This window comes from Silene latifolia, chromosome Y (assembly GCF_048544455.1).
Source record: "Silene latifolia isolate original U9 population chromosome Y, ASM4854445v1, whole genome shotgun sequence".
NCBI classification, from domain to species: Eukaryota; Viridiplantae; Streptophyta; class Magnoliopsida; order Caryophyllales; family Caryophyllaceae; genus Silene; species Silene latifolia.
Window position 1 is genome coordinate 381184587 of NC_133538.1, and position 24448 is coordinate 381209034.

General features: G+C 38.8%; 1 long non-coding RNA gene across 2 annotated transcripts; it reads left to right on the top strand.

Annotated features, from left to right (window-relative positions):
• Positions 1-13658: 13658 nt before the first annotated feature.
• On the top strand, positions 13659-16914 carry LOC141627481 (uncharacterized). Of its 2 annotated transcripts, none has more exons than XR_012537039.1 (3): positions 13659-13963; positions 14201-14373; positions 15351-16914. It is a non-coding gene; the product is annotated as an uncharacterized LOC141627481 (long non-coding RNA). The 2 variants fall into 2 exon arrangements; XR_012537038.1 differs by having other exon boundaries at positions 14306-14373.
• The last annotated feature ends 7534 nt before the right edge of the window (positions 16915-24448 follow it).

The window sequence follows — 24448 nt, forward strand, 5'->3', positions numbered from 1 at the left end:
TGTGACAAGAAGTTGCACATATTGAAGTTTCGAAAACGCCTAAGGATTTATGAAAATTCTAAGCTAATTAAGCTGAAAGGAGAAATAAGAAGTTTGAAAAGATACTTGGTTATAGTAAGAAGTTACTCAAAACTAGTATTTTCAAATTTGCTAGAACTTATGAGAAGTGCTAGGCTAATCATCTTGACAATTGTTGCAAGATCCTACAAAACTGTTGGGCCCAGATTTATCCTGCCTGACCTGACAGAGGCCAAGCAATAACCAAAACCAAGTTCCCAGCTAAACACACCTGAAATCAGGCATTTATCAATTATGGATAGGCACCAAACAGGAGTTGATGTAAGACAGGCAACAGCTAACCAGCAGGCTGAAAGGAGAACAAGTCAGGCACAAGAAAATGCTGAACAGTAATGCAATGACAAGAACTGTGCGGTTTACATATGCTCCCTACAAACAAGGAAGACCAATTCCAGAGGAAAAGATGTGAAAAATGGTCAAAGGCAACGGATGAATAAAGAGCAACCACCTCCGGGTAAATAGGGCTCAAGCCCTATTTACGAGGAAACCCTAAACGGTAGCAAAGGAGACTTGAAAAGCGAGTATAAATACAAGAGAAGATAAAATCAGAAAAAAGGGACAACACACTCTTACTCTCACTTATATTCTTGTACTCTTAAGAAATATAATTTAGCTTGTCACGCTTGATATACCAATACTCTGTCAGGCTATCAAAGATCATAGTAACAATCACTCTTGGCTTGGTGCCCGTGTTTTTTTCCCTTATTCCCAGGGTTTTTCCACGTATAAAGCCTTTGTGTCCTTATTTATTATTTATTCTTTTATTTAACAATACTAGTTAGGCTGATTGTTTAAGTTAGATCACCCTACACATAAACCCCTGGCAGGAAGTTCTTATTCAGTGAAATCCCTGCCAAAACAATTGCGCCCACCGTGGGGCATCTAGCTAAAAAATAATCAAAACCCATAACTAAACACCACAAAAAACTTGAGAAATGGCAGAAGATAGCATTGAGCAACAACTGGCTGCCGCCAAACAACAATTGTTGGAAATGGAACAGTTGAAACAAAAAATGGCCCAGGCTGAAGCAGAAGTTGCAAAATTGAAAGAATCAGAATCCAGCCTGAAACTAAAGCTGGGAGAAAAAACTTCAAGATCAAAGTTGAAAGTTCAGCCTGACACACCATTCTCCTCAATCATCAGGAATATTGATTTCTCTAATCTTGGCACTCCTACTCCACCAAAGTCCAAAATAGAAGAAGAAACAGACTCAGAGGAATTCCAAAATGAAGAAACCTCACCGGATCAGCCCAACACAGCCATCATGATGGCTATGCTCCAGGAAATCCAAAAACTCCATGAAAGATTTGAGAAGATTCCAGGAGTTCCTACCCCAATTGAAGAAGCAAATCCAGAAAGTTATGCAGATTCACCCTTTGTGGATGAAATAGCAAAAATAGACCTGCCAAAGAAATTTGTGGTTCCCTCAATGAGAATCTATGGTGGGACCACAGATCCACAAAATCATGTTGCCTATTACAAGCAAAGGATGCTGACAGCATCAATTCCCAGTGAACTACGCCAAGTCTGCATGTGTAAAGAATTTGGAACAACCCTGAAAGGACCTGCCCTGCAATGGTACATAAACCTGCCAAATGGAAGCATTAAGTCCTTTGCTGACCTGGTCAATTCTTTGAATCATCAGTTTGCCAGCAGCATAGAACTAGAAAAGAGATCCAGTGACCTATACAGGATTAAACAAAAGCCTGAAGAATCAATCAGAGCCTACATGACAAGATTTAACAAAGAAAAGGTTTCAATCCCCAGATTTGATGTTGGAACAGCCGTGGAAGCTTTCAAGCAAGGGTTACCCCTGGACAGTGACTTTTATGACGTAATGACCATGAAGCCCTGTCATACCTTTGAAGATGTCCAGGCATTAGCCATAGGCTATATCAGGCTGGAAGAAGACAAAGGCTACAAGGCAGACAATGCTGACAGCAATTCAGGATATGACAAAGTCGACGTAAAAAGTTCTAACCATAGAGGAAGCAGTTCCAGGCCATCTCCTTACACGAGACCTGACAGATCAGAAGTCAAATATACACATGAACAACGAGGTAACTCCTATACTTATCCTCCTATCCAAGAATATAACTTCTCTGTTGACATTGCATGACTGATCAAAAGACTTGACCATATGGGAGACATTGTCAAGTGGCCAAAGAAGTCAGACAACCCCAACCCAAAGAAGGATACCACCAAGTGGTGTGAATTTCACATGGATATAGGGCACACAACAGAAGAATGCCTGGGACTGCGCAGACAAGTGGCTTACCTGCTAACAAAAGGATATCTGAAAGACCTGATGCCAACAAAGAGCAGGGAAGATGATGGAACAAGAAGGAATACAGAAAGGCAACAACGTGACTTGCCCCCTGTACCACCCATCTATGAAGTCAAATTCATCAATGGAGGATCAGAAATTTGTGGCCTGACCAGTTCAGCTGCAAAGGAAATTGCCAGGGAGTCAAAAATGAAATCTCCTTTTAAACCTAGCAATTTACCTCAAATTACTTTTGACGACACTGATATGCAGGGCATTCCAGACATCCTCCATGACAGCCTAGTCATCACCATGCAAATAGGAACCGCACGTGTCATGAGAATCCTGGTAGATGGAGGCAAATCAGTGCACCTGATCATGCTTGATGTCCTTAAAGCAATGAAGATTGATGAAAGCCAAATCATAAAAAAGTCTAATGTCCTGGTAGGATTCAGTGGAGAAACAAGGAACACACTGGGAGAAATACACCTGCCCACATATGTAGAAGGAGTATCCTCATATGAAAGATTTGGAGACCTGGACTGCCTGTCATCCTACAACGCCATAGGAGGAAGACCATGGATCCACAACGTAAAGGCCATACCCTACACATATCAGCAGTGCATCAAGATACCAACAGAATGGGGAGTAGCAACCATAAAGGTGAACAAAAATATGCCCAGGAATGCTATACTGAGTCACTGAAGCCTTCCAAGGCAGATAAGTCTCTCGCCTAGCAATTACAGTACCCTGTCAGACAACTCATGTGGCAGAAACCAAAATGGAAACAGATCAAGTAATTTTAGACCCTGAGTATCCCGACAGGCATGTACTGGTAGGATCTGATGTCCCTGACAACATCAGGCCCGAATTAGTAAGTTTTCTAAAAAGTAAATCTTCATGTTTTGCCTGGTCACATTTTGATATGATTGGTATAGATGCCAACATTATTACACACAAACTAAATATAGACAAGTCTTATAAGCCTGTCCAGCAGAAAAGAAGAAAATTTGCCGCTGAACGAAATGCTATTATTAATGAAGATGTGGACAAACTATTGGATATGGGGATGATAAGGGAAGTCATGTACCATGACTGGCTAGCCAATATAGTGGTAGTACAAAAGAAGAATGGCAAGTGGAGAGTTTGTGTAGATTACACAGACCTCAATAAAGCCTGCCCAAAAGATCCATTTCCACTCCCACACATAGACGCAATGGTGGATGCTACAGCAGGGCATGAACTCCTAACATTCATGGATGCCTCAAGTGGATTCAACCAAATCAAGGTGCACCCATCTGACCAGGAACATACTGCATTCATCACGGAAAGAGGCATATCTTTGCTACACAAAGAATGCCCTTTGGCCTGAAAAATGCAGGGGCAACATATCAACTCCTGGTCAATACAATGTTCAAGGACCAAATAGGGGACACAATGGAAGTCTATATTGATGACATGGTGTTCAAATCAAAGAAGGCTGAGGACCATATCAGGGACTTGGAAACAGCATTCAAGATCCTGGAAGAATTTAACATGAAGCTTAACCCTTCCAAATGCCACTTTGGAGTCTCTTCAGGCAAATTCCTAGGGTACATGGTGACCAAAAGAGGAATAGAAGCCAACCCAGAATAAATAAAAGCCATACTGAACTGAATCCCCAAGTCACCAAAGACATTCAAAAGCCGACAGACGAGTCGCACCACTGAATAGATTCATATCCAGATCATCAGAAAGGTGCAAGGCATTCTATGACCTACTCAGGAAAAACAAGACATTCAAATGGTTGCCTGAACATGAGACAACCTTCCAAAATCTCAAAACATACCTGATCACACCTCCACTACTTGCCAAACTGGAAAGGAGAACCCCGACGGCCTCTACCTATCTCATCACGGAGACAAAGATAAGTGGGTCCTGACTAAAGAAATTGACGGCCAACAGCATCCAGTCTACTATGTAAGTAAGAGTCTCCTATATGCAGAAACCAGGTATGACTTACTTGAAAAATATGTACTTGTTTTAGTTATGTCCTGCACCAAACTTCGACCTTATTTTGAAAGCCACCCAATTATTGTAAGAACCAACCTGCCTATCGAATCTGTCCTGAGAAAGCCTGAGTTATCAGGCAGAATGGCAAAATGGTCAGTACAAATGAGCACCTATGACATAACCTTTGAACCAAGGACAACAATTAAGTCTCGGTATTAGCAGACTTCGTGGTCAATTCAGTCCTACTCCTAGAACCGGACCTCATAAAAGAGGTCAATCACCTTGACACCCATAAGACAGACCAGGAATGGACCCTACACGTAGATGGGGCAACAAATATGAAAGGCACTGGCCTAGGACTAGTCCTGAAATCACCATAGGGAGACCTAATTGCACAGGCTATTAGTTGTGAATTCAAAGCCACAAATAATGAAGCTGAGTATGAAGCCCTGATTGCTTTGGACTAAAGGTATGTATAGAACTCGGTGTAGCAAACCCCAAGGTAAAAACTGACTCTCTCTTAATTTCCAACCAAGTCAAAGGAATATATGCAACAAAAGATTCAAAAATGATGCTTTATTTAGAATATGTCAAAAACCTTTGCAAAAAATTCAAAACCTTTGACATTGACCAAATACCAAGGACTTAAATACCCAGTGATGCCCTAGCCACCTGGGATCAAACTTCACCTGCTGTGTTTGATAAAATACCCATTATCCACCTGTTGGAACCAACCATAGAAAGGCCTGATCAAATTTGTCCCATTCAGGAGGATACAACCTCTTGGACCAAACCCTACTATGATTGGTTGTTACAGGGGATACTCCCTAAAGACAAAAACGAAGCAAGGGCCCTGAAAATCAAAGTCTCTACTTATACTATTATCAATAACACGTTGTTTAAAAAGTCTCAGGCTAGACCTTACCTACGTTACCTGGAACCAAATGAAGCGAAACAAGTTATAGAAGATATACATGATGGTTACTGTGGAAATCATAAAGGTGGCAGAAGCCTGGCAAGTAAAGTTCTCAGGACAGGCTATTTTTGGCCAACCCTGAGAGCTGACTGCATAGCATACAACTCCAAATGTGAGGCCTGCCAAATCCACTCCCCTTATATCCACCAACCATCAGAGCTACTACATTCCATTTCAGGCCCCTGGCTATTCATGAAATGGGGGATAGACATAGTAGGCAAATTACCTCAAGCGCCTGGACAAAAAGTTTTCATGCTAGCAATGACTGACTACTTTTCCAAGTGGATAGAAGCAGTTTCCTACAGGCAATTCAAAGAGAAGGATGTCATATCATTCATCAAACGGAATATCATATGCAGATATGGAATACCTTCAGAAATAGTCTGTGACAACGGTACACAATTCGTGGGAAAGAGAACAACAAACTTCTGTGCACAATGGAATATCAACCTAGTCACATCTACACTAGGCAAATTCCTAGAAGCCAACGGTCAGGCAGAATCAAGCAACAAAGTAGTAATCAGTTGCCTGAAGAAAAAGCTAAAAAGGAGAAAAGGAAGATGGGCAGAAGAGCTCCCCTTAGTTATGTGGGCTGACAGGACTACACCCAAAACAGCCACAGGCCAGACACCATATTCCCTGGTCTATGGCTGTGAAGCAGTAATCCAAGCAGAAATTCATGTGCCAACCACCAGAAGCAGCCTGAATACCATAAAGGAGAACAAACCCCTATCACAAGATAACCTGCTCTTAACTGAAGAACTAAGGTATGCAGCCAAAGTCAGGATAGCCTCCTACCAACAGGCAGTAGCCAGAAGTTACAACAAGAATGTCAACATCAGAATATTCAAGGAAGGAGACCTAGTTCTAAGAAAAGTCTTCCCCAACACCAGAGAGAAAAATGCAGGCAAACTAGCTCCCACATGGGAAGGACCATATCTAATTGATTCAATAGTAGGACAAGGAGCTTACAGGCTACAAACTTTGGAAGGAGAAATGATCCCCAGATCCTGGAACATTTCCCACTTAAAGTTATTTCATGCTTAATCAAGAAGCAGGTAAAACTATCCACTCCATATATGTGTCAATAGAATCTTATAGGAAAATATATAAGGAATCTGCCTTCCCGCTACGTGCTAAATTGCACCGAAACATGTCTGTTACTTTTTAGCTCGCCAGGCTGTTTATTCAAATCATTTCTTACCAAATCCTGAAAACTTGTTTCACGCCTTCTTTTTATTTAATATATGCTGCATTTAAGGCTTAAAAAAATATTCAGGATTGAGGGCCACTCCACCTAACCTGAAAAGCATTCCTGAAATGCTCTACAATTTGGCACCCGCCGCCGACCTAAAAACTAAACCGAGCTCGAGACATAAAAACAAGTACATTGGTGGAATAGACCAGGACTACTTGTCAAAATAAGCCCTCTCGACAGTGAGGGGCCATAAGCCCTCCTGGCTGGAAACCACCCTCATTTTAGAAACAAGCCCTCCTGACAGGCAAACAGAGCCACCATTTCCCAAAATATAGGAATGAGGGCCATAAGCCCTCCTGACAGGCATTATTCTAACAGAAAAACGTCAAGTGAATTATTTACAGGTATAAATCAAGCCGGTCAAACAAAGAAAGAGAATCAAGGAGAGAAAACGATATATTTATGCCATAACAAAATGCCTACCCAGAAAAATATCCTTCCCAGGGCAAGAAAAACAATTGTTTATCCAGGAACATTCAAAAACCAGCAAAAAACAAATCTAAAAACCAACTGTTTGTCCAGGGAACATCCAGCCCCCTGGATATGCCAAAAATACACAAAACAAAACCCCACGAAACAACAAAAGTTAGCCTGCTTTGGAAGCCGTAGCAGAACCAATTCCCTCATCAGCAGCCTCCTCTTCTTCATCTTCACCTCCTTCCCCTTCAGCATCACCTTTTTCCTTGGATGGTGGAGAGTCCACTTCCTCATCAGCATGAAGTTTGCAGAGCTCAGGGTAAGTAGCATTGAGGTTAGCCAGCTCCTGGTCCGGATTCCAGAAAGGCATGACTTCAACAGGCTCCTTCATTGCATCCACACGGCCCCTACCGAAGAAATAAAGTGCAGCATCCTTATACCTGGCCTGAACCAGATCCCTCTCCACAGCCAATTCTTCATTCACTTTCAACTGCTCCTACATGGCCTGTTTTTCACCTTTAACTCTTCCCCGACAAGATATCAAACTTGGCCTGAAGAGCTTTTAGAGCATCCTGAGCAGATTTCAGCTAAGAAGACTCCACCACCAACCGAGCCTTCCTTGCCTCATTATCCTCCTTTAAAGAATGATTCTCAGCCTTAGCCATCTCCAACTCAGCCTTAAAATTTGCACTTTCTTTTTTCAAAATCTGTACCTCCCAATCCAGGGTACTTTTCAGGCTGTGGACTGAATCCAATTGACAGGCGCTCCTCAGCATGTCATTCACATTCTAACAAAGAAAACACACCCATCTAAGCCACAAAACAAAAACAAATAAACACACAAAAACACCCACACAAAATTAGACAAAATATATACCTCCTGAAGCATGGTGATCAGATTGGCATCATAGTCCTTAGTACGATACATAGCAGCCAAAGCACAGGCAGAAGAATCCTCTGCCTGATACTAATAATAAGGATCGTCAACCATAAAAGCCTGGGCCTGGATTTGTTCTTTAGCAAATTGGACCTCATCCAGCCGAGCCCTAACTCCCCTGACCTCATGAACCCCTCCTGAAGATTCATCTACTCTTTTCCTCTTCTCAGGACGATCACCTTCATCCACAACCTTCTCAGGCGACACCAACTGAACCTCCTGCACAGGCTCCTGAATCTGAACAACACTATCACTCCATGTGGCCTCACTACTCTTAGACTTCTCCCCTATGATCTGGGAAACTCCTGCCTTCACCAAGGACAAACCAAAGCTAGCAATCCTGGCAGAAGCCCTGGTGGCCGCACGACGAGGCCCTAAAATCAGCAATATAAACACGTGTCCAACACAAGAAACAATAAGACAAAAGAAAGCAAAAACTCATTCCCTGACGAAGAAACTCCTGAAGCCTTAGCACTCTTTACTGGCTTATACGTACTCAATTTAGCCTTCTTAAAACGAGGCATAGAGGCTTGCCCCAGATAGGCAGGCCTTGCCCTCTCCTCTTCAGGTAAAGCCATGAAAGCTGCTATTCGGTCAGCCGACCCCTCAGCATCAGGATTGTTCACCCAGTCGTTTACTACAAGAAATAAAGTTAAAGTAAGTAAAATTCCCAAAATATATCACTGCCAAACCAAAATACAATAGAAAAGAAAGTTACCTCCTTCAACAGCTGGATATTTGAGATAGTCTAGGTCAGGGGCAATTGAATGAGCCATGATAAACATATAGGTTTGAGCCCATCCCTTGTCATCCCCTGAATCAAAGTTAGTAATCAGGTGAGCTATCTTCGACCTGACTCGAAAGTTAAACCTTCCAGTAGAATGACTCTTCAAATGATAGACGTTCTTAAAGTCATCCAGGGTAATAACCAACTTGTGCTTAGAACACAAATGCTCAATTGAATGGACAATCTTCCAGACCATTGGCATAAGTTGAAACGGGGGAACTCTGATAGCCCTGATCACCTCACTCATGAAAGGAGAAAGGGGAAGCCGACATCCACCCCTGAATGCCCATTCAAAAATACAGAACCAGCCAGGACTACCCCAATTAGTCATGGCTGGACCACTCTCAGAGATCCAAACTTCAGCCCCACTGGGAATGAGGCCCCTACCCTTTATATAATGCTCAAAGGCCGGTTTCAGCTGATTGGCTTCATGGAAAGAGGCTGCCAATGCCTTAACAGGAGTATATTCAACCCCCTTATATGACATGGACAAAATCTCTGGGGCAGCAACAATTTCCACCACATCATCCTCAGGAATAATATCTGGAACTTTTTCAGCCTCAGCAGGAACCATTTCCACCTCAGCAGGAACCGTTTCTACCTCAACAGGGACTTTCTCAGTCTCGGCAGAAGCCTTGGAAGCTGCCGTCTTTCTCCTACCACCAGCCATATCTTATTTTTTCCTGGAAAATGATTTTTTTGCAAAGAGGGAATTTTAGAAAGAGAGAAGAAATTTAGAGATTGAAATGTGAAGACAAAACACGGCAACGCAAGATATTTATAGCCGCAAAACTGAAAACGGCTAGGAAAGCAAGTGGATGAGTTTAATCATGACTCTCCTAGGGTTTTGTGAAACTACCCTATTTATGACAAAGAGCCGTTATAAGAAGCTGAATCAAACACAAATTCTGATCCGATAAAAGATCCCTGCACAATTCTTTGCCTGGCCCAAATTTTTATCTCCTTATTCCTGGCCAAACCCAATAATGGAATAAGCAGATAAGGGGCAATTATTGGGCCCAGAATTATCCTGCTTGACCTGACAGAGGCCAAGCAATAACCAAAACCAAGTTCCAAGCTAAAGACACCTGAAACCAGGCATTTATCAATTATGGATAGGCACCAAACAAGAGTTGATGTAAGACAGGCAACAGCTAACCAGCAGGCTGAAAGGAGAACAAGTCAGGCACAAGAAAATGCTGAACAAGTACAACAGGTAAGAACCAGGCAGTTTACATATGCTCCCTACAAACAAGGAAGACCAATTCAAGAGGAGAAGATGTGAAAAATAGTCAAAGGCAACGGATGAATAAAGGGCAACCACCTCCGGGTAAATAGGGCACAAGCCCTATTTACCAAGAAACCCTAAACGGTAGCAAAGGAGACTTGAAAAGCGAGTATAAATACAAGAGAAGATAAAATCAGAAAAAAGGGACAACACACTCTTACTCTCACTTATATTCTTGTAATCTTAAGAAATATAATTTAGCCTGTCACGCTTGATATAGGCTATCAAAGATCATAGTAACAATCACTCCTGGCTTGGTGCCCGTGGTTTTTTCCCCTTATTCCCAGAGTTTTTCCACGTATAAATCCTTTGTGTCCTTATTTATTATTTATTATTTTATTTAACAATACTAGTCAGGCAGATTGTTTGAGTTAGACCACCCTACACATAAACCCCTGGCAGGAAGTTCTTATTTAGTGAAATCCCTACCAAAACAAAAACATATACCTGGTACATTATGAGTTGTAAGAACACTTGACTAGTGCAAGTTATGTTGTCCACCATAATTCGTTTGTTATATGATAAACAACAAGGATGTTCTCTCAAAATAAAGAACCTAAACCTAGTTTGGAAAACTAGATACGTACTTGATGAGATTCATGCTATGTAAGACAAACATGAAAATAAAGATGCAATTCAAGAGTTTGAACACATGGACACATAGTGTGTTAAACTCATGTTGCAAATGACTAGTGTTTACACACTTACAATATACATCACAAGGTAGTAATATGGCATTGACTACCCAAATGTGATGTCCACACTTGTCGTTTGAGGTATTATTAACTCACCTTATACTTTGTTACATCCAAACAGGTTGTAGAGACAATTGAACCCCGTTAAAGTGAACACGGATTAACATTGTATTCGCCCATAGTCACTTACATGAGGTGACGTCTCAAAGTGACTAGAGTATGATACGATTGATGGCAAGTTCAAGTGCCATGGAGTCATGTGAGATGACTAGTCAAATTTATATAGCCTGGTCGTGGCGAGAGCTACTATAGTATTCTAATGAGTCGATTCTTTTAACTAAAGACTGTTCACCTAAGGTTGCATAATTTCAGATTAACTTTGATTTATGTTACTGCGACCTTCGTAAATGGAGTCAAATGGGCATATTTTGGGTTATGATGGCTGTGGCTAGTCGAAATGAATAGTGCGATAGGAATTGTCCAGCCCTTGTCAGGGTTAAAACAATATCTCAGGGCCACTCGAGGAGTAATGAACTGGAAATGCGCGGCCACGCTCGGAAGGTATCTATGGTAGATAATTCCGGTCAATCAGTTATTCTCCAGATCGAGGAAACCACTCTCGATATGATCTCTTACAAGTACGACCTGAAATACACCTTGCATTGAGTGGGAGATAGTAATAGGACAAGAGAATTGGTGACGCACACTTGTCGAGGACAAGTGGGAGATTGTTGGAATAAGTGTCCTCCGAAAATAATGCGATCACAACTGTCAATCATAATGATCACATGTTTAAATCTCATATTTAAGAATACATGTGGGAAGTAATATTTTACAATCAACTGGTCCACACATATCGGTAATGATTGGCTGACTAGAGTTTGACATTACTGTCGTGCGACGGTGGTGATCAGTTGATCCCCTTTGGCCATACCTATAGGGAAATACTCTTAATTGATTATTTAATTAATCGTATGCCGATACTAGTTAATTAAATTGTATAAAATTGACGGATGATTTTGTGAGTAAAATTAACGTGTCTCATTGTAATTCGATTAAGTAAGATACGTACTAAGTAATCAAATTGTTTTATTACTTAGATAAAATTATTGTTTATGAAACAATTGAAATTGAATGAATAATTTATTATATATACAAGACGTTGTAATTTATAATTTGATAAACCATTTTGGTACAAGTAATCAAAAATTACTAGTTAAATTTTGTATGTGACATATTTTATTAATATGTTGATCTTTAATATATTAAAAATACATTATAGTGTAACATGTCATGTAACATGTGACACATGACAAAATTGACAAATGACAATATAAAATGGACCTTCCATTTTATGTTGTGTGTGCCGAAATGGAGGGAGTATTAGAGTTAAATTGTGTTGATTATTTTAAGTAAGGGAAACACAATGATTGTACTCTAGTTGTAGCCATGCAACTCTATTACTTTTGAGAAGAGCAATTTTTCCATGTATTGGCCACAATACTTCCCCCAACCGATTTTTAGCATGAAAAATGGCAAAAGTTTTTCATATAATTATTTACTACTTCATCATCTATTTTTCTAGTGTTAGAAAAATTAATCAACTCTCTACTTTTGTGAAAAGCTTTAGAGAAATAAAACTCACAAAATTCTTCTCTCTTGGCCGAAAATACAAGAAAACAAATACCATTTTTGTGTCCAAATTTGAAGTAAGATTAGTATTATTACTAGTTCATAATAATATTAGTTATTAAGGGTGTTCCTTGGGTATAAACTTTTGGGAGAGATTCTAATTTGAATCTTAGTTCATCCATTGTTGGAAAGCTCAAGAACTAACAAGTAGGAGATCTTGTTGGTGCCCAAAATCGGAAACACCAATGTAAGAAGTGACGATTTCTTCTCTACTTTGTTTTATGTTTGCATGCATAAGATCTTGTATTTATTTTATGACCAAATAAATTACAAATATGAATATGTATACTAATGAGATTAATGAATCCCAACATTAACGCCTTGCAAGTCCTGTTGGAGGTGGTGTCCTCCACAAATTAGTGTGATAACATTTGTAAATCTCTTACAGGTTCACAAGGGTATACTTCGTATATTTAATCAGTTGATTAACGTTTACCTAATAACGGTTGGCTTGCTAGAAAGTTTGACGTTATTATCATACAGATGGCGGTGATCAACTGGTCCCTAAAGGTCACACCTATAGGACGTATTTGAGAAATGTGGTTATAGAAATATAATTACATTGATGCCCAAAATGACTAAAAAGTTAGTCAATGTGTTGATGAGATAATTATTTAATGAAAATTAAATAATATTAAGTTGAGACGAATTAACTGTCAATTCGTAAATTAAATATAATAAGTTATATTTAATTAAATATATATATAAGGTTAGTTTGAAAGAATTAATCTGTTAATTCGTAGTTAAATCTAATCAGTTGTATTTAATATCAACAAGTTAAATGTGTCATAGACTCATAGTGGTAATAGTGAGGGTACACAAGCCAAGAGGTCATGGGTTCGATCCTCACTAGATGACAATTTAACACACTTTATATATTTTTGGAAAGACCAAAAATAAGGAAATTCTATTCCTTATTTCGGTCAATGTTGGCCGAAAATTAGGAGATATATTTCTTTCCTAATTGATTTCGGATTTTGGTCTACACTAGTAGAAAAAAGTTCTATTGCATCACTTGAATTACGTCGGTTCTATAAAACACGACGTAAAAAGTACTTACTTTTGGCGGGAATGTATTTTTTGCCTTTAGTTAAGCTATTTGCGTCAGTTCTATAAATAAACTGACGTAATAATTGCGTCGGTTATGCTGCAAAACTGACGTATATTATCAAATACATCAGTTGTTTTCTTTAACCGATGTATTTGATAATATGTTTATGCGTCATTTTTAATCGAAACCGATGCAACTGATATTTAATTAAAAAAAAAACTCTTAGCCCTCATACATCCCCGCTCTCAAAACTAGCAGCCTCTAATCTCTATCATCACCAAACTCTAAATGCTCCTACCAAGTACCAATCACCAAACCCTATTTCTGCTACTTATCGATTGTCCCACCACCACTGTCCCCTACTGCTCCTCTCGCACCACCGCCACCACGCTGCCCTGCTGCTACTTCTCGGGTAAATTATTTATTCCCATATCCCTTCGGTAGTTTCTCCTAGCTTGAGACTTCCGATTCATCGATCTCCCTTTTCTGGCCTCTCAACCACTCGACGCTCGATTGCCACCACAGGTTCGTTTTTCATGTGATTTTTTTTTTCAGATTTTGATTCATATTGGTATTTAATATTTAGGGTTTTATCATCAAATGGTTGTTTAATGGAGATTTTGTTGATAGTACGATTGAGTTTTAAATCTCTCATTTTCAGCCTCCATTAATCAATCTCTCACAAATTGTTTCTTTAAACCCTTCATTTTTTTATACTTTATTCGTTTCTCTCATTTCCCCTAATTCGTCTTATTTTTCTAGGGTTTTAAATAATCGCCACCATAATCAGTAATTGTGGTACAATACCGATATAATTTTGTCTATCTATTTTGAGGTTTGTTATGATTTTACCGGCGAATCGAGCAGCGAAGGAAATTGGAATGGAGATTTCTGAGCTGATTATTGCGCTTTCTTACGATTTATGAGCAGCAAAGGTAATTACTCTTCCTCCTAATTTCTAATCAAATTATGTAAACCCTGTAATCATTCAGTTTTGATTTTGTTTGAATAAGGAGTTTTTATATGTTAATACTCCATTACTTTGTCGAAGCTAGTAATGACCAGTACGAGGAATGTAAGAAGCCATTTTAGTGTGGCGACAATAACCTTAAACTAAGCTACCCTTTCTATGATGGACAAAACCGTCCTTCATATTGTGGTTATCTCGGTTTTCAGATTGATTGCGGAGATTCTTCTCCTCCTGAAATTTTAATGTCATCAGACATTTACTACCTTCTCAATATGTATTCAACTTTAGATACTGTAACTGTTGTTTCAAAATTATAATTACACAGCTAATGGTGTTTGTCCATGAAATTTGAACATAAACTTGACTCTTTACAAATATGCACCCATAAATGATATCGGTTTAGAATTTGGTGTAGTTGTCAGTCATTGAATCTTGTATGTTAGCTTATGATGAACCCAATTGTGTATTAATTTTTATGCCGGATATTCTACTGCCCCACCCGTTGATTTGATTTTCATACGTTTGTTCAAAATATGAGGAAAACAATGAATAAACTACTAGCATTTTGAATTGGAAAATGGACGAAGTATCAAGAAGGCATATATTTGTGAGCTATACATATATATAGATTGTTTGAACGTAGGATGTATTTAAATAGGCTTATATTTGCTAATTTAACATCTGTACATCATTACTCCAGCAGTCCATCCACGATTATTCGTCTGTGGAACTATATCAGATCAAGTGTGTCCGTTCATCAAAATTTGTCTGAGCTTGTTTTTATTTTGCTAATTACAGAGCTTTGGTTCATTGTCGGCTAAACTTAGAGAACAACATGGCTGAATTTAGTGTTCAACTTTATTGTTTTGTTGGATAAAATTAGAATATCAGCTTTATCGTGGTTATGTTGGAACTTTTGACACGTTGAATGTCGTATGACAGGTAAAATACTCGGTAACTGAAAACTCAATTCAAAATCTTACCTTTTCAGAAGATCTTGCTAAGATGGGCAGTCCCTCAGTTACCACAACTTACTGCTCAGGTACATGATATTGATGCTTTACAACTGATGGTTGTTCCCTCACCTAATGGTGAATATCCAACTAAACCGAACATTTTATAGCTTAAGGATGGCAAGTTTCAGTTTCTTATTTCTTTCATTTATATTTATGTGCTGAATGTTGATCATATATTTTCTACTCAACCTTGCTAAGTGCCATTTTCGGTAAGTCTGTGTTTCTCATTTGATGTGTTAACTGTTTGCTGACTTATGTTTTTTTTCCCTGCTATTCACAAGTGCCTTTTTACCAGTCTGCTCAAATTAGTCGAGATAGACTTGTATTTAGTATTCCCTATGCCTTCTCAAGCAGTCAAACTATTGATGAAATATTTGGTTGTGGTTAGCCGGTCCTAGATGTCTTGTACTGATTATTAGGCAATTTACTTGTATAAAGAGATGCATCTACATTTTATGGAGTGGGAAATGATAATAGTTGGTCAAGCCAGGGCTCAATGTCGGCCTGACATCAATATTTGATCAGTTGTTGAATAATTTGGTTGTCTGTGTCATGTAATTCAACATATTATGGATCCCTCCTCTTTGTCAGCTTATTTTGATAGACGAATAGTGGTGAACTTTGTGAACCTGCTAATGACAATTCCATATAATTCTAGAGAACGGGCTCTAGACTCGAGCCAGATACCATCATACTTTATACCTGCTCTTGGGCCTGCCCCCAAATGGTACTCATATTTGGAGAACATGACAGTAAATATTGGGCGTACTGGCATTTAATATGTAACTTCAACTCAATATTTCTACCTGTTCATCTGGTAGTACTTAGTAATCCTTTTTGTTCTTGAAATTATGCGTTTGGGTGGCGAGTGTTAACTGTTACTTATATATCTGATCTATTTGTACAAATGGGTTATATTTTCAAGAAGAGCTGGAAGAGAGTGGCCAAACAACTATATATGATGACTACAAGTTCTTGACTAGAGAAGAACTCGAGAGATTAAATCTTGTTATAAAAAAAGTTAAGATATAGTCATTATTGTTGCTGCCTGTGCACTCAACCCTCGTATGTGGTTAGTTTACTTTTGTCATTTTAAAAATAAATAGCCAGTGCATACTCTTGGATATTTATCATGTATGCAATGACATTACCCCTTCTAAGCTTCTATTATTCTCGTTCTTTGATCCAATACTAATAAGGGGATTATTTGGTCTTGTGTTTGGTGGTTATTGCAGGCAAAATCATTAGCATAACCGTTTGATTATAAGGCCTATACTGACAAGCGCATTAAAGAAAAGATGATGGTGAACAGGGTATGCATGGCTATTCCCAACCCGTTCCTCATATGAAAAGACGGTGGCCCTGACACAGCATAATCCTACTTATGAACAAGTCGAGGGCTATAATGCCAAGTGGGTATTGACACCAGGCTCATGTTGTCATATTTATCCAAACTCAGATGGACTTATTATGTAAAGCCGGAAATGGGTCTTACAAAGAGTGCACCGCTCTCTAGAAGTCAAGTAGATGTCGGTTAACCTGGTTATGATCACTCGAGTGCTCAGACTGGAGCTTTTGCAGATGTCGCACCTAAGCCCCTATAACACTAGGTCTAGCATGTGTTTCTTCAGTAGGATGCATTGAGCAAATGTAAGCCGCTCCCTGCTAAATAACACTACTACCAAAAGCTCTTGAATAAGACCGATTTTAATTTGAATAACATGATTATTGTTTCGTAAAGTAGCTAGTTCACTACTAGTGATTGGATTTGAAGAAATGTATATGATGTACTGGATTTTAATTTGAATAACATTGGTATTCATTGAGCAGTGAACAATTTACTTTTGGTAATTGGATTGTGATTTTATGTATTTTCGGCAACAAATTTATATATATATATATATATATATACATATATATATATACATATATATATATATACATATATATATATATACATATATATATATATACATATATATATATATACATATATATATATACATATATATATATACATATATATATATATATATATATATATATATATATATATATATATATAAAGCTTTAATAAATTGTGTCGGTTCTTGAAAGAAATGATGCAAATGAGAAAAATGAAATGGCTCTAGAATAAAATATCAATTGCATCAGTTATGATAACAAATGACGCAAAAAATAAAGAAAATACATCGGTTCTATAAAGAACTGACGCAAATGTTGAACTATTTGCGTCAGTTGTACATAATAATTGCGTCAGTTTTTAAAACACAACTGACGCAAATGGTAATTATTTGCGTCGGTTTTCAAAGCACAACTGACGCAAATGTTGAACTTTTTGCGTCAGTTTCACAACTGACGCATAGCAAATACGACCCCTTAATATACGTCAGTCGAAAACCGACGCAAAAGGTCATCCACAACTGACGCAATAGGGGTTTTTTCCATTAGTGCTATAGAAAAAGAAAGGTAGAGAATTATTTATGACCTAATTCTGTTTCTGACCTAGCCTCCTCTTTCTCATCACAAAACACAAAGACAATAAAATTTTACAGAAAATTTTAGATTGATTTCTAGCATAATCAAAGGGTATATCTTAGATCGTCTTGGGTGCAACTAATAGGCGAATATCAATTTTGATATTGTTCTTAGGCCAATTTTGCAAGGACCCGAGGTTAATTCTAAATCTTTTTACTTATGCTTATGTATTTTATTTTATGACCATAGATCATCTTTATTATATCGTTATAATCCTTCATGTTAAAGGGAAATATACAGATGATTTCCCACAAGTGGTATCAGAGCACTAGGCTACGATTTTAATTTTGATGATTTTCATAAAATTTGTATGTAATCGATCAGATTTTCGAGAAGATAAAATTAGGGTTTCGATTTTTTTTAGGATCGAAATTTTTATGCCGTTTTTGTGCCGTTTTTTTTCTGTTTGATGATAGTTTTTCCATTCTATTTTTCATATTATAGTTTACAATCAGTTAAAATTATCATATGAAAAATTGGTAGTTTTTGATTTAATGCAGATTAAGTTAAAATCAAATGGAATCCTCATGTTTATGATTAAAAGATTGTTTTTGCTATATAGTTTTTGACATATAAATTAATCATGTTTATTATTTCATATGCTAATCATGTTCTAATAGCAAAGGTAAACAATTGATCATCAAATCTTGTTTTAGCGCATAATTGCCGCAAAAAGAAAAAAAAAGGAGGCTGTTTTTTTTTAGGGTTTACCGAAAAAAAAAAAATTATGTTAATTTTATTTTTGGTAAACCGTGAAAAAGAAAAAAAAATTAGGAAAGTTTTTTTTGCCTTTTGCCGAAAAAAATAGAGAAAATTTTTTTCGGAAAGTTTTTTTTTCCCTTGTTTTTCCTATTTACCGAATTAGAATAGGAAAGGAGTTGTTTTTTTTTATTTATTTCAGCCGTGACAAATAAAAAAAAAAAAGAAAAACCTTTTCGTTTTTTTGGCCGAGACAAATTTAGAGAATTGGATTTTTTTTCTTTATATTGGCCAATTAGTTATTGTGAATCGGTTCAAAATTTACATGCTAGTAATTGCATCATATTCCGCCTAAAACCAAACCACCTACTACTAAAATGCATGAAAATTGACTCATATAGGTTGTATGTTAGTTTTCATGGACATACAGATGTCACAGTCTTTAAGCCATCACCTTAGTTTAAATCATTCTCGCATGCTAGATTATAGTTCACTTAAAATGAATTAAAAAGTTGATGGGATCTTCCTCTAAAACGGAAATTGAGATAAGTCTTTATAAGGGCAAACATCTATGAGTCCCTTCTTCGTCGGTAGGCCTAATATGACCCCTTCTACGTTGGGTAAGTAGTTGTGTTGACTTAGTTTACCTCAACATCATAGTCCGAAGAGTTTCTCCTGATTATGATGGACTATAGATAGAATTTACAGAAATTTATCGACCAAGAATTCTAACGGTAGAATTAGCTAATAGGTTAGCTTATCAATTTACAGAGAATTGATTCTTGGGGTCATTTATATAATTCTTGAGGGAGGTCAATTGTATAAATGTCTTTGAGTCTTCGCGTTATGACATTAGTTCATTAGACTTAAAATAAAAACGATGCATGCTTATTATTTTATTCTTCTTTCGCAGTGTAGAACACGCTTATTATCAATAATACTGTTATAACAAATGGCTGGAAATAACGCAATCCCAATGCCTAGTGCCACACTAGATCTTTCGTCCTGGCTTAAAATGTTCATGGACCAAATGAATCAGTCCACTCGACTGAAGAATGATGGGTCCAATTTTGGGATCGGGAGGCGGCACTACGGAATGTCGCCATCCCGCTGCTGACGGTAAGCTCAGGTATTTAACTGAGCCAATACCGGTCAACCCAGGCCCAAATGCAGGAGTCAACGAATCACTCGCTTATAGTGATTTCGTTATGGAAGCGGGTGCGATAAAGAACATACTCATCTTTGCAATGGAAACATGCAGAGACACTTCATTGCCCAAGGTGCAAACAAGATTTTCACCACGCTCACTAAGGAGTTCTCAAAGGCACCGAGAATCGTTACATATGAGCATACCTGTCGCTTCTTTGATGCGAAACTCTAGAAGGGCCAACCAGTTAGCCCACACATTCTTCACATGATTGAGAATGTCGAGAAACTGGAGTCACTGAATTGTAGAATCAGTGAGAGCATTGTCATTGACCGAATGCTTCATTCTCTTCACGATGGTTTTGCCTCATTCTCTTCACGATGGTTTTGCCCTTTTTAGGGCGAACTACTACATGAATGACTTGAAAAAGAGTCCTCATGAGCTACACTCCCTTCTCGTACAGACCGAGAAGGATATAAAATTGAGTGGGAGCATGAAGCAGGATGTTCTCACGATTCACAACAAGAGTAAAGGTAAGGGCAAGGCTCATGGCGACCTAGCTGTAGGTAAGCCAAAGTTTAAAAAGCCAGGAAACGGTAAGAGTGCGCCCGGTGAGACTAGTGGCTCATAGGGCAAGACAAAGAGCAAGGGCGGTGACATAGAGTGCCACCATTGTCACAAGACTGGACATTGGAGGAGGAACTGTCCCGTCTACCGTGAGGACATCAAAGCAGGTCGTGTCGCTCCTGTTGGTATGTCATCTTATATTCATATGATTGAGATTAACCATGCAAGTTTCGGAACTTGGGTACTAGATACTGGTTGTGGTTCTCATCTGTGTAATCATTTGCAGGGCCTAAGGAACATCATACCTCTCGAAAAAGGTGATGTGGACCTGCGAGACGGGAATGGAGCACGATTAGCTGCTGCCTCGAAGGGAACATATGTAATCCAACTCCCTAGTGGTTTTGATTTATCATTAAATAACTGTTACTATGTACCCAGTTTATCTAAGAACATTATTTCTGTTTCCGTACTTGCTAAAGACGGTTTTACATTTTCAATAAAGGATAATAATTGTATTTTCTCTTTTAATGAAATGATTTATGGCAAAGCAGTTTCCATGAATGGAATTTATATCTTAGATCAAACCACGGAAGTATTACACATGAATAATAAGAAATTAAAGGTTGGTGACAAAGATCAAACCTATCTATGGCATTGTCGAATGGGACACATAAATTAGAAACGCGTGAAGAAACTCGTCAATAATGGGACTATTCCCTCATTCGGATTTTCTGCATATGGCACGTGTGAATCATGTCTCATTGGCAAGATGACTCGAATTTCCTTCAAAGGTGTTGGAATGCGCGCTAGTGACCTATTAGGACTCATACATACGGACGTATGTGGACCTATGTCAATTACCGCTAGAGATGGCTATAGATATTTTATCACTTTCACGAACGATTTGAGTAGATACGGATATGTCTACTTAATGAAGCATAAAAGTGAGTCCTTTGAGAAATTCAAGGAATACCAGAATAGGGTACAGAACCAACTGGGTAGAAAGATTAATGCACTCCGTTCAGATCGGGGTGGCGAATATCTTTCAAATGAGTTTGATCAACACCTGAAAGACTCGTGGAATCGCTCTCGATTAACTCCACCTGGAACACCTCAATTAAATGGTGTGTCCGAACGGAGAAATCGAACCTTACTTGATATGGTTCGATCCATGATGAGTCACACCGTAGTGCCCGATTCATTATGGGGTTATGCTCTTTGTCACCGCTTGCTCTTATACTTAACCGAAGTCCGTCTAAAGCTGTCGACAAGACTCCATATGAAATGTGGAAAGGAACGGTACCTAACTTGTCCTTTATTCGGGTTTGGGGCTGCGAGGCTTATGTCAAGTAGAGACACGAGGATAAGCTCGGCCCGCGATCGGTCAAGGCATACTTTATAGGTTATCCAAAAAGAACATTTGGTCATTACTTCTATTCGCCAACCGAACATCGTGTATTTGTTGCGACTAGTGCGACGTTCTTAGAGAAAGAATTTCTCGAGAACAAGTCGAGTATTAGAACCTTCGAGCTGTCGGAGATTCCAGAACCAACAACCGAGGAACAGATGGAGGAAGCTGTACCTCCAACTGATGATACGGTTAATATTCCTGAGGAACCTAGGAGGTCGGGTAGAGACTCTCATCCTCCGGACAGATACATTGGTATGGTCGAGGAGAATGACGTTTTATTTCTAGAAAGTAATGAACCCGCAACCTATAAAGGTGCTATGGCCTGTTCCGACTCAAAGCTATGGGTTGAAGCCATGCAATCCGAGATGGACTCCATGTATGAGAATAACGTATGGGATCTAGTTGATTTGCCTAATAAGGTAAAACCTCTACAGTGCAACTGGCTTTACAAAATAAAGCGTTCTGTAGACGCGCAACCAGATATCTATAAGGCACGACTTGTGGCAAAAGGTTTCACTCAAGTGCAAGGATTGCATTATGATGAGATTTTTTCACCTGTAGTCATGCTACGTTCCATTCGGATAATCTTAGCGATTGCCGCATTTCATGATTATGAGATTTGGCAAATGGATGTGAAAACCGTCTTCTTAAACGGTTATTTGGAGGAAGAGTTGTACATGGTGCAACCCGAAGGTTTCATAGATCCTAAACATCCTAAGAAAGTATGCAAGCTTAAGCGTTCCATTTATGGACTTAAGCAAGCTTCTCGGAGTTGGAATCATCGTTTCGACCAAGTGATAAAAGAGTATGGTTTCACTCGATCGGTCGAAGAACCATGCTTATATATCAAGTCGAGTGGGAGCAAGATTATATTCTTGATATTGTATGTCGATGACATACTCTTGATTGGTAATGACATTCCTCTCCTTTCTTCGGTTAAAGAATGGTTGAAGAACCATTTCCAGATGAAAGATCTGGGTGAGGCACAACGTATTTTGGGAATCCGTATCTACCGAGATAGATCACGACGGACGTTATCACTTAGTCAGGAGTCTTATCTAGATAAGGTTCTTGAGAGGTTCAGCATGACCAACTCCAAGAAGGGGAACCTTCCTATGACGACTGGGATGCAGTTGAGCAAGTCTCAGTCACCCACGACGCCTGAAGGTATTGAGCGCATGAGTCGTGTTCCTTATGCTTCTGAAATAGGATCGATCATGTATGCCATGATATGCACACGTCCAGACGTGGCATATGCATTGAGTATGACGAGTCGGTACCAAAAGACTCCAGGTGAAACACACTGGATAGCAGTCAAAAATATCCTCAAGTACCTACGGAGGACTAAGGATTGGGTATTGACTTATGAAGGCGATACTAAGCTATGCGCAACCGATTCTGCAGATGCTAGCTTTCAAACGGATCGAGACGATTCAAAATCTCGGTCCGGGTTCGTCTTCACTCTTAATGGTGCTGCGGTCACCGGAAGAGTTCCAAACAGTGTTGTAGCAGATTCTACTACTCGAATCCGAGTACTATGCCACTTCGGAGGCGAAAAGGAAAGGAAGCGATATGGATGCGTCAATTCTTACAAGGGCTTTCAGTAGTTCCTAGTTTGAATGACCCGATCACCATCTATTGTGACAATAGAGGTGCCATCTTCCAGGCCAAGGAGCCAAAGTCTAACAACAAATCTAGACATGTACTACGGAAGGCTCACCTGATCCGTGATTACGTGGAGCAAGAAGAGATAGTGATTGACAAGATTGCGACGGATGATAACATCGCAGATCCTCTCACCAAACCGTTGAATTATGATAAGCATGTCGGGCATGTTAATTCTATGGGAATTAAACATGTTCCTAAGTTGTAGTACTTGATTATGGATTTGATACATTATCTTTTTCATATATTATTTATAACTTCATCGTTTTATATATATAATATTTTGTTTTTCATGTGGATTGTACTGACAACATTGAACGCCACAAAGTGAACTGAATTACATTATATTTGTTTTTGTCCGTAATCGCCAATGTGAGCTGATAACTCCGGCTATTATATTGTGCAGTCGATTGATGGTGGGTTCAACGAGCCATAAGTTAAACGGTTGACTAATCGATCACAGATACGAGATTATGACGATACCTCGTAGGACAATTTTTATTTGTGACAACGTAATGGAGTCCTAAATGTTTTATAACATTCGGTGCCAGGTCGTGGATAGGACATGTATTGTGTACCGAGAGTCGATTCTTTTGACTATCAACTGTCTCTTGAGATTAAGGCAGTTTTTGGGTGACTTTGGTTTCTTTCTCACGGTCTCACCGAATCGGGGCTAAGTAGATTTTTTCTGGGTCATTTCATACTGTGCTTACATCTGCAAGATTTGAGTTGAGGAAAATATCCATCCCTTATCAGGTATAGTTATTTCTCAGGGCCACTCGAGGAGTTGTAACTGAAATGCATGGCCATGCTCGAATGTTGATTCGTTTATCAGTTAAGTTACTCTCTAGTCGGGAAAACCACTCTTGATACTGATCGCTTGTAAAATACGACCTTTGTGAATTCGGATTTGCAAATTGTTTTACATTGAGTGGGAGAAATTTTAAAGGATATGAGAATCGGTTATCGCACATATACTTGTGAGGACAAGTGGGAG